The sequence below is a fragment of the Littorina saxatilis genome, linkage group LG1, assembly GCF_037325665.1.
Source record: "Littorina saxatilis isolate snail1 linkage group LG1, US_GU_Lsax_2.0, whole genome shotgun sequence".
In the NCBI taxonomy this organism is placed as follows: Eukaryota; Metazoa; Mollusca; class Gastropoda; order Littorinimorpha; family Littorinidae; genus Littorina; species Littorina saxatilis.
This window is the reverse complement of record NC_090245.1, coordinates 45,391,485-45,403,341: the sequence shown is the minus strand read 5'-3', so window position 1 is coordinate 45,403,341 and position 11,857 is coordinate 45,391,485. Positions and strand designations below refer to the sequence as shown.

At 40.5% G+C, this 11,857-nt stretch overlaps 1 long non-coding RNA gene across 1 annotated transcript; it reads left to right on the top strand.

The window, feature by feature from the left end:
* Positions 1–7,869: 7,869 nt before the first annotated feature.
* Positions 7,870–10,159, top strand: LOC138970961 (uncharacterized). Its single transcript, XR_011457125.1, has 3 exons — positions 7,870–8,229; positions 8,773–8,948; positions 9,511–10,159. It is a non-coding gene; the product is annotated as an uncharacterized lncRNA (long non-coding RNA).
* The last annotated feature ends 1,698 nt before the right edge of the window (positions 10,160–11,857 follow it).

The window sequence follows — 11,857 nt, the reverse complement described above, 5'->3', positions numbered from 1 at the left end:
CGTTTGGTCGCACAAAATACGGTTTAAAAACATGCAGCGGACAGGCAGTTAAATATAAAAGGTACAGATAGTTAGAACATTCATTTATCACGGCATTTGTAATGTTACAAAGATTCTTGACATTGGCAATTATTTTTTGCATAATTTTTTCTGAAGTTAGTGGAGCACTACTCGAAGCTGAGTGTCGCACCTTGTAGTCTTTCTATGTAAGTAGTGGTCCAGTGAACGATACCGTACACCGTAACCCAGCTGCAGCCACTCACTTTTCAAAAGTATTTCCGCAGTGAAACGTCCTCGCATATAATTCTCACATGCTAAAACGCGTGGGAAACATGTTTCACCATTTCTGATTATTTTACCCGCAGAGACAGAGACAGACTGTCACTCAGTTCAGCTTGGGAACAAAATAGAAGAAATAACGTCCCTTTGTTGAAAATACATGACGTATAATGATACATTTGACGCGACCGCGACGACACTTATCTTAATTCTTGTTTCAAAAGGTTTTTTTTCACGTGTTTTTTGAGTCACTTGAGAAAAAGTGACTCTATGTAATCGGTCAGTGTTAGTCTGTCCGGCCGGCCGTCCGGCCGGCCGTCCGGCCGGCCGTCCGTAGACACCACCTTAACGTTGGACTTTTCTCGGAAACTATCAAAGCGATCGGGCTCATATTTTGTTTAGTCGTGACCTCCAATGACCTCTACACTTTAACGATGGTTTCGTTGACCTTTGACCTTTTTCAAGGTCACAGGTCAGCGTCAAAGGAAAAATTAGACATTTTATATCTTTGACAAAGTTCATCGGATGTGATTGAAACTTTGTAGGATTATTCTTTACATCAAAGTATTTACATCTGTAGCCTTTTACGAACGTTATCAGAAAAACAAGGGAGATAACTAGCCTTTTCTGTTCGGCAACACACAACTTAACGTTGGGCTTTTCTCGGAAACTATAAAAGTGACCGGGCTCAAATTTTATGTGAACGTGACTCATTGTGTTGTGAATAGCAATTTCTTCCTGTCCATCTGATGCCTCATATAATATTCAGAACTGCGAAAGTGACTCGATCGAGCGTTTGCTCTTCTTGTTCAACAGGAGGTTTGAGGCCTCTGTGGCCAGTTTCATAAGATAGCAGTGAACCGACTGACAGTCGATCGACTGCTCAGTCGATGGACTGTGGTTGATCGCCGGGTCACCGAAAAGCGCGTTTCATGAGCGAATCACCGTCACCCGCGGACAACCGCAGTCGACCGACTGTACAGTAATCCGAATGGCCAAGTCGAGGGCTAAATTTAGCAACATTACCACTTCCGTTTGCTCATTCGCACGTGGAAATGGCCGATTTCGAAGAAAAAACAAGTCTCGGCCCGCTCAAAATAACAATTACCGAGACTTTCAGTAATAGCCTTGACCCACAAGTCAGCAGCGAATGTGATAAACGGGTTATCTCCCCTGAAAAGCGAAGCAAGCTTCGAAGATGGCGACGATGGAAAAGAGAACTGTGAGCGAACTGCGAAAGGTGTGTGTGGGTGATGTGTGTCAGTGTGTGTGTATATGCGCGTGCTGTGTGTGATGTGTGTCAGTGTGTGTGTATGCGCGTGCTGTGTGTGTGTGTGGCTGTGCTTGCGTGAGCTTGTGTGTGTGTGTGTGTGTGTGTGTGTGTGTGAGAGAGAGAGAGAGAGAGAGAGAGAGAGAGGGAGAGAGAGAGAGAGAGAGAGAGAGAGAGAGAGAGAGAGAGCGACAGTGAGAGTAGGGTATGGTTGTTGGTGAAAGTTGAGTTGGACGCTGGGGTTGGGCGGGTGTGTGTGTCAGAGAGGGTTGTGTGTGTGTGTGTGTGGGGGGGGGGGGGTGGACTGCGTGTGTGTGTTTATTTGTGTGTGTGAGGGTTGTGTGTGTGTGTGTGTGGGGGGGGGGGGTGGACTGCGTGTGTGTGTTTATTTGTGTGTGTGAGGGTTGTGTGTGTGTGTGTGGGGGTTGACTGCGTGTGTGGGTTTATTTGTGTGTATGAGGGTTGTGTGTGTGTGTGTGTATGTGTGTGTGTGGGACTGCGTGTGTGTGTTTATTTGTGTGTGGTGTGTGTGTGCCTTTCGCCTTGTATTGAGGAAATTAAACTGTGTTTGCGTATTATGTGTGTGTTTGCAAGCGTGCGTGTATGTTAGGCATATCTCAGTAGGTGTGTGTATGTGCGCGTACGTGCAATGTGTGTGCGTGCGCGCATGTGTTTGTGTATACATGTATGTGTGTGTGTGTGTGTATGTGTGTGTGTGTGTGTGTGTGTGTGTGAGAGAGATAAACAAACTATCAAGAACAAAACAAAACTGAACAAACGAAATGTTTTCCCCCCAACTCTGATTATTGCTTGTTTCGGAGACGACTGTGATTTTGACTTTTTGAGTAAGCCTACACGAACACACAAGCTCAATACAGCCGGCAACAAGTTCGCCGGTCGGGGCAGTGAAATACTATTTCAAATAGATCTATTTCACTAAGAATGTCAATGGATATAGGGCAACATACTTATTTTTTAAATCAGTGATTGATTAGATCGTCATATTTTTGTGACACTGAGACCAAACCATCAAAAAATTAGCAATAGGCCTTGAATCAAAGTCGTGCGAGATCTGACCTTGCTGCAAATGTACGTGTACGACTTGATTGTGTTGACGTTCAACTGGTAAGCTGGGCGATTGCAGGCTTTTATCCAGCGAAGGCAGCGATCTAGATGGTACAGATGCTTTCCCGGTTTCACAAATGGGATGAATTTCACGCCAACACAGCGTACAGGATACCTATCATCCGTTTTACATTGTCCCCAACCACAGCGCTTGTCAGGCGGCATTTGTGTGTGTTTGCTTCCTAAAACAAGGGAAGTAACTCCCAGAGCCTCGATATGTGGATATGGTTAATTCCTTCGCGTGACGTCGAACCCTCTTACGCCATAATGTGACGTCTTCAAGACATAACCCTGACTTGTCTACTGGATTACTGCGTCATAATAGATACATTTCGAAGAACAATCACAAGGTTTGGCTCACAATCCAAACAAGTGTGAGCATTCTGCCATTGACTGTGCGGATAATTACATTTTTTTCGGTTTACCGCAGTAAGCCGAACACAGTGTTGGGGGGAGAGCTTCACCGTGTTCGGCCGACTTCCGGTGAGACGACCCGCAGTCAGTCGACCGAAATTTTGTTCGTGAAACCCGATTACGTCGGATTACTGTGGTTATCTCGGACAACTGCAGTCGGTCGACTGTGTTTCTGGCTTATGAAACTGGCCCCAGATCTAGACACACATGGGAAAGCCGAGACTAATAATGGCGGCCACCATGTCCCAAACCCTACTACAAGTCGGGAATAGCACATTAAAATACACATGTTAATTTCCACGCCCATACTTATCCCAACGACATAAAATTACAGACATCAACATTCATTATCACATACACATTCATGCACCTGCTTGCGGGCATATAATGCAATGCATTACCAAAAGTATATAAGCAATGGTACATATTTATTAGTTAAACAAACTCACTCTCTCTCTCTCTCTCTCTCTCTCTCTCTCTCTCTCTCTCTCTCTCTCTCTCTCTCTTTATGATTTCCTCAACATATCAAGTTCCCGTCATCTTTGCAGTACGTCTAATGCGCCTGAGAACAAGAAAGGTATGGCTTAATTGCATGTGATGCAAACAGACCCGTACATTTTGTGCCTGCCAGATATCTTTTGATGGAGACAAATTTCCATTGTGAATTCGAGGTATGCATTGCATTTCTTGCAACGATGTGATTGAAATTGATGCTTTGTATCAAGTCGCGAATGTATCTTCAATCAACAAACAGAACACATTGGTCGGAATCTCTGGGTTTTCCTTGTGTGATTGAAAACTGCTTATTGCTTCTAGCATACGAAGAAGTGTACAGAAAACTGGTGGCTTTTTTTAAATTTTATATGGACCAAGCAATGTCGTATGCGTATACATACGTATTTATTAGTGCACACATAAGACATCTTTCTTTTGCGAGACCCCTCGTTGATATCTTGTGGTAAAAGTTTGAAAGGAGAGATGTTATTCAGCTTAAAATGAGCTTGCCTCGCATTCCTGCAGATGAAAAGATAAGGAGCTTGAATTACATAACATCCCATGACTGCATGTCAGACTGAAGACGGCTTCAAGTTACTGATTTGAAAGAAACGTGAAGGGTATGTTGTAAGCTGACTGGGCCAGGCAACGCCTCGCTGATTCTAAAAAAAAAAAAACGTGTGCCGATTTTTAGTCCACCAGCACTTCGACGAAACTGTTTTCGGTTTTGGTTCTTCGCCAGCGCCGGTGTAGTTTTACTTTAAGACTGGTAGAAAACATTTAGAAGGTAACTGGGAGCGTTCATTATCACGGAAAAAGCATTGACACCTGGCACAACAGTCTTGTATGTGTGTGTTGCTGATCAAGTAAAGGCACGATGCAATCTGAAGGTTGGTAGTTCTAGCTCGTTGCACGGTATCAAACCCATTGTAGTTTCTTTGACGGTATATATAGAGAATACTACTTAGCTTGCTGTGTCGTACCAGATTTACACGAGTTTTTGGCTCACGTAAGTGTAGCCTATGCGATCGTAACTTTGTCTGTCTGTGCGTTTGTGCGTGTGTGTGTGCGTGTGTATGTGTGTGTGTGTGTGTTTGTGCGTGTGTATGTCTGTGGTAGAAACTTTAACATTTCGTCATTTGAAGACGTCACATTATGGCGTAAGAGGGTTAGACGTCACGCGAAGGAATTACTGAAATTCTCGGTTTTGAGCGGGCCGAGACTAGTTGGAAGGCAGGTGGCAGGTTTCATGGTATTAGGCCATTTTGATAGTCTCAGATTTGCTTAGTCTTTTAAATCCATATCTGTGAGAATCTGCTGTATTTGTTGTATTAACATGCAAACTAGTTGTTGTTTAAATACTTTTTTGAAAATAAAAGTTGAAATTTTTGATAATGTGTTTATTTATGTGCGTGTGAATGGTGGCGATCGTCAAAATACGGACGGATGAATTTACTTTTGCCACAGCATCACTAAACAAAGAACTAAATTCCAACACACACATGCACAAGTATCAATGCTGTGGTGGATAAGAGTGCCAGAACACATTGAAATGATTGTTTTTCAACAACAATCGATATCCATAACACAAATTCTAACGTATAGGTACTAGCTCCGCAAAAAAAAAATGTTTGGGGATTCGGATATGTCCGTCGGCATAGCGATATCAAGAGCATCGAAACTAATTGTGATTTCACAGGACAAAAACACAAGTTTACCTAATTTTGTATACTGTAAATACAAGTTTGTGCACCCTTGAAGTGAGTTATAATGTTGCCGAGGTCAATTTGCCCTTGATCGCCGCACGGTGACCCGAGTTTCAAAGTTGCGATCCAATCCGTCTAAACAATGTAGCGATCGCCACATTTTTCTTTTCATTCAAAAACTAACCGTTTGGGGAGGAAGTGACGTCACGTTGTTTTACGTTGACGCTCGCGCTCGACAGAAAAAGACCGCAACAGTTTTTCAGTTAAGAAAATCGCAAAGTAATTACATTTTCTGAGGTTTTCTAGTGTCCGTCTAGTAACAATCGCTACTCTAGCGATCGCCACTGAGTGTTGAAGTCACATTTAACTCCATTTTCGACTGTTTTAAGAAACTATTTTGACGCTCAATCGTCACGTTTCAGTGTCGAAACACGTACTGTGCATTTGCAATCAGCCGGTGTGTCCAAACTGAAATGCGAGTGATGCCTCGATTTGTGGCGATCGCTCACGTGGTTGACGGACAGAAATACCTTCTTAGGGGGTAGGGGAACAGTTACTCCTCCATACAATAATGGTGTTCACAAATGATTGAAAACTTGTCTCTTTAAAAACTGTTCAGACATGTCTTCTCTTCAATAATTTTCACAGTTTTGCTCGGTTTGTTAATCAGGAGCATCCTGCAGTAAATGTTTCATCTGTGACAATGCTTGAAATATTGACGTAATTCCAATGCCCATATTCTTCTCTTGTTACCTCATCTAGCCAAAACCATTGAAGATAGAAAGACATTTATTGAACAAACTAGATGCACAACACCAGTCTTAACACGTTTTGGTCTTACATGTATATGAAAATATTGATGGCCAAGGAATGGTTTGAAAAAAAAGACGGTTTTTCCCTTCAAAACGGTCTAGGTCTGCCGGAAGTCGTATTTTTTCAAACCATTCATTTGAGAATCAATATTTTGATATACATACAAGAACAAAACTTGTTAAGAATGATGTGGGGCATATTTTTTGTTCAATAAATGTCTTTCTATCTTCAACGGTTTTGGCTATATGAGCTATATGCATGCATAGGATGACCGTATTGCTTTTTTTGCGTTTTCAGGGTATGCCGCTTTGCGCCTGGTTTTTATATTTAGTCAAGTTTTGACTAAATATTTTAACATCGAGGGGGAATCGAAACGAGGGTCGTGGTGTATGTGCGTGTGTCTGTGTGTGTGTCTGTGTGTGTGTCTGTGTGTGTGTGTAGAGCGATTCAGACTAAACTACTGGACCGATCTTTATGAAATTTGACATGAGAGTTCCTGGGTATGAAATCCCCGAACGTTTTTTTCATTTTTTTGATAAATGTCTTTGATGACGTCATATCCGGCTTTTCGTGAAAGTTGAGGCTGCACTGTCACGCCCTCATTTTTCAACCAAATTGGTTGAAATTTTGGTCAAGTAATCTTCATCAAAGGCCGGACTTCTGTATTGCATTTCAGCTTGGTGGCTTAAAAATTAATTAATGACTTTGGTCATTACAAATCTGAAAATTGTAAAAAAAAATAAAAATTTATAAAACGGTCCAAATTTACGTTCATCTTATTCTCCATCATTTGCTGATTCCAAAAACATATAAATATGTTATATTTGGATTAAAAACAAGTTCTGAAAATTAAATATATACAAATTATTATCAAAATTAAATTGTCGAAATCAATTTAAAAACACTTTCATCTTATTCCTTGTCGGTTCCTGATTCCAAAAACATATACATATGATATGTTTGGATTAAAAACACGCTCAGAAAGTTAAAACAAAGAGAGGTACAGAAAAGCGTGAGCACTATCCTTCTTAGCGCAACTACTAGCCCGCTCTTCTTGTCAATGTCACTGCCTTTGCCATGAGCGGTGGACTGACGATGCTACGAGTATACGGTCTTGCTGAAAAATGGCATTGCGTTCAGTTTCATTCTGTGAGTTCGACAGCTACTTGACTAAATATTGTATTTTCGCCTTACGCGACTTGTTTAGATATAAATAAGGACCAGGACTATAAAAAGAATTACTGTTTTTAGTGGTAACAAACTCACTTTTTTGGAAAAACATGTCCTTTGAATTGTGTGCCAACATTTATTTTGTAGAATTTGAGTGTGTAAATAGTAAATTGCTGAACACAATACTGTGAAACCTGCCAAGAGTTATCTTTTTCTTTTCATGTCTTGGCGTCTCAAATCTTATTAGTCAGAAAGCGCATGCACGTAGTCTCGACCAGCGCGTGGTGTGCTTCTTTCTGAGTACTTTACGTCACAAATTGTACTTTACGTACTTGATGATGACGTAAGTTAATTGTATGTGTTCTATTTCGTTGACTGAGCACGGCCGGGAGAGACCTTTTTCGTATAACCTTTGCCCCCAGCGTTTCGACCAATCAGATTTTAGGGCACGGCAGCCTCTCTCTGATAACCGGAAATAAGGGGCAGTCTGAAATACCTCTTTCACTGTCGGGGCTCGAAGTACTATTGCCAGAGGATTACTTTGAGAAATTCTGCAAGAAAACGGATTATCTTGTCCAAAATCATGAACTAAAAGTCAAGGACATGCATGAAGGTATGGTTTGAAACGGCTATTGGTGGTATATGGACGAAAGACTTGGCGAACTTCCCCTACATAAGCGAAGCAGAGGTGATCGACCACAGATCTACAGATCTCTGGTTCGACAAGTTATACGACGCATCCAGCGCAAAGAATGCAAAACCTTGGGGTAAACGATAGACATACTGTGTGCATAAAATGTCTTTCTGCATGGCACAACAGCTAGTAAGCAACTGTGGTGATCAGACTCAGAGCGAGTGTGCTGACGTCAATGAAGCAGACTCGCAACGAAGTGTATGCTGTTGTGGGGGGACGCTGACCGGACAGGCACTTGGAGCCTACTGCGAGTGTATTGCTGGGTAAGTGTTGTTGGCCTTGTATGTTTTGTGGGATTAACTTGATGGCTGCGTTACTTGGTATCTTACACAATCAGTTTTCATACTCAGTCATATAATGCATGGCACACAAAGTGACAAACACACACAGAGATTCATAATTCTCTACTGAAAATGTCTGCATGCAAAAGCTGTCATTTTTGACAAAGTTATGAGCAGCATGTTAATGTAATTTCAATCAGTATCTCCAGGAGACCATGCCATGTTGGCTAGGCATGTTCAATAGAATACCAGGTACCTGAGTGCGGAGTTTTATTTAATGTGTACGTACACATGTGTTTGTGAATCCTCTTGTCAATGAAGGTTATCACTGCAGTAAGATCAAATTCCATTCTGAGCCGGTATATATTTTATATATCTATATAAAATATATCTATATCAACAGCATGCGCTTACAAGCTCTCTGTAGGAATTCCTAGGAAAGATAAAGTTAATTGTTATTAGCAGGCTAAGGAAAATCAAGATGACACAAACAGAATTTGAATGTGTGTTGTTGTTTTTACCCAGAAAGGACAGTCTTGCAACCATGTGGCCGCCACACTTTTTGCTGCTTCACACTACATGGCTGAAGGAATCGACACTGTGCCAGCAGACAAAACTTGTACACACTACAAATGTATGTGGAAGGGGCATGCTGCCATGAAAACTGCACCAGCTGCTCTCGATGACATACAAATTGTTAAGTAAGTGTGTATAATAATTAATATTAAGGAAATTAGGATTGCATTACCTAGAGGTTTACATCAGAGTGTGATCTATTTTTTTCAGAACATAAGTCTCAAAGTTAAAATATAGAGCTTGTTAACTACAACAGCTACAAGACTGGGGAAAGAGAAACAGTGATATTTATAAAGTGCATTATCAACAAACTATGCATTTTACATTTAGTCAAGAGACCAGGGCGGTGGTGTATGTTTGTGTGTAGAGCAATTTCTGGAAAACTACAACATTATGTTTAGGTTAAAAACAAACCAGCCCTGAAACAGTGAAAGTGGCAAGTATTTTACTCGCCATAGTTAGTAGAAGCATGCAACTGGTGAGTAGAAGTGTTCATCTACTCGCCAAATGCGAGTGAAGATGCTGAATCAAATTGTTGGTTTGGTTCGTAAAATTTGCTCTCTGGCTGGTACGTTTTCAGAATCACTAGCCAGAGGCTAGTGCATAATTTTTTGACTTTCAGGGCTACAAGCTTAGAAAGTTAAACAGATTTGTTTTAAACACAGGGAAGCGTGATTTCATTTTCAGGTATGCTTCAAGACAAGACAAGTTTCCCCGGACGACTCTTCAAGGCCTCAATTTTGATCAAGAAGTCCGGATGCAAGGAAGCGCGACTAAGAGATCTTCAACAACCGGTACCAACCGTTTGAAGGCTGTATATAGTTATGATATACTGAACTAGGGTTTTCAAGGTGTGATATTTTTTTCCAATACCAGTTAATTAAGTTGGTAGCAACAGTTAACTGTTCTGTCAAGTGAAAAATGTATGTAGTTTCAATATGGACAGGTAAAATCAGTACTTTGTTTACAGCGAGGGAGGGTACGTAGTGCTGTCACCTCTGTGTGTGAGTTCAGGTTTAATTTTTTAAATGCCTGCAGTTAAGACAGAAGATTGTGGAAGCTGATAAGAACTTGTGTCAGAGGATAGTAAGAAGTGGTTCGGCTTCGTACGGACTATACCATCATCCATGACTTGTGTGTATTATTCGGAGAACGTATCAGAGCCGAGGACATGTGTTGTGAACAGCGATTCTCAGTGATGAAAGTGTAGTGTGTGTAATGCCGGACTGTATTCTTCTTCAACTTCGGAATGGCAAGGAGGTATTTTGTGAGATGTTTTATGATTTGATATCCATGTACTGATGATTTCATTCAATAGCGAAATGTTTGAAATGTTCATTCGTTTTGTGCCATGTTTGTTGTTCAAGAGCGTGTTGTCACCATCCCTTATGAATATGGACGTGTGTGAATGTTGGTGCAGACATGAGCGTTTGAGCGAGTGAATTTAGAAGCCCTGTGCATGAAAGTCATTACCGGACAACCAAATCAGCAAACATAGAAATTCCTTGTCATACACATCGATCTGATCAAGGTAATAATGTTAGCACTTTTTTTCCAATTCATTTCACAGTTATTTGTTATTTTTTGGAGGAAATTATAATGCAATTCACCGATTTTAAAAAACATGATTCCAATTGTCTCCCTTGAACAAATTTGTTTGTACAAAATTTGTTACTTACTTTTTTTTTTCAAGGCTATATCAAGGAAAATTCTTTTTGAACTGATTGTGGGACCGTGCACAAGCTGACAGACTTGAACTCAAAAGTTGCAGAAAATTCTTGGCTGCGACTTTTGAGTTCAAGCCGATCAGTTTGTGCACAGTCCCAAGATTTGTCTATATTTATTTATCACTTAAAATAAAATACAGTTTTTCTTTTAATTAAACTGTAGATATGTCAAAGACTGTTTTGAATAATTTTGGGGGGTAATTTTCTTTAAGAAATAACTCAAGTGAATGCACAAATTGTGTACTAAAGTGTCGGAACAAGGGAGACAATTTGAAGCCATTTTAAAAAACAAAGCAGTATATTGCATAATAATATCCTTCAATTATAACAAGAAATAAGGAATAAACGTCTCTTGACATGTTGTCTACCTAATTATCTTGATCGCATTTATTTAAAGTGGGAATCGTTTTGTTCGTAAGCTCACATACAATCATTGATGAAACAAACTCAGACCAGACCAGAGATTTGATTGATAATGGGCCCTTTATTCTATACAGTACCAGAGTAAATTATATAAACCATTACATGACAAAATAAGCTTCTTGCTCTTTGGAGTGATGTGAACCAGTAATGTAGACCTGCCTTTTTTTACGAAGTAGGTACATGCATACCGAAAGATCACCATATGTGTGAAACCATACTGCAGTGTCATTTTTCAGTAGAGAATCAACAGAAAAAGAGCGTATGTTCTCCTTCACCTTCATGTTGTCTTTCTTCAAGCCAGAAACATCTTCAGTCAGACGATTAATCACAGAGGCCTGTTATGTAATTGTCATCTGCAGCTCTGCCAACTTGAGGTAGTCTGTGTTCCAATAACAATACCCTCACATGTAGTCGTGTCCCTCTTTGCAAAGGCATGATCTGGCCCTGGTCCTAAGCTCTCACTAGATGCGGAGGGCAAAGGAATGGCTGCTTCTGTAAATACAAAATCAAATGTATACATTAGCAATATAATTAGCATCAATGATCTTGTTATCAGATTACACATGCATCACACTCACAGCATTTAAGCATGAAAATACCTGAGGGAAATAACTCCTGAAATTGAAAAAAACTTAGGGGTGCGGGAGATGCTCCCCGGAAATTATTTTGGAGTGTTCTATGCAAAATCAAAATTGTAGAAATCTAGTGCTATTTTTGTTGTTGCATCAATTCAATGGTACATTTCTGGGAATAAAAAAATGATTCAGCATGAGCTTTATCGATGTCTTGAAAACTGCATCACTATCTGTATCAAGTAACCTCCTTAATCTTCTCGATTCAAGAGTCGGTTGATTCAGAGATACTGTAGCAACAGATCTCTGGTT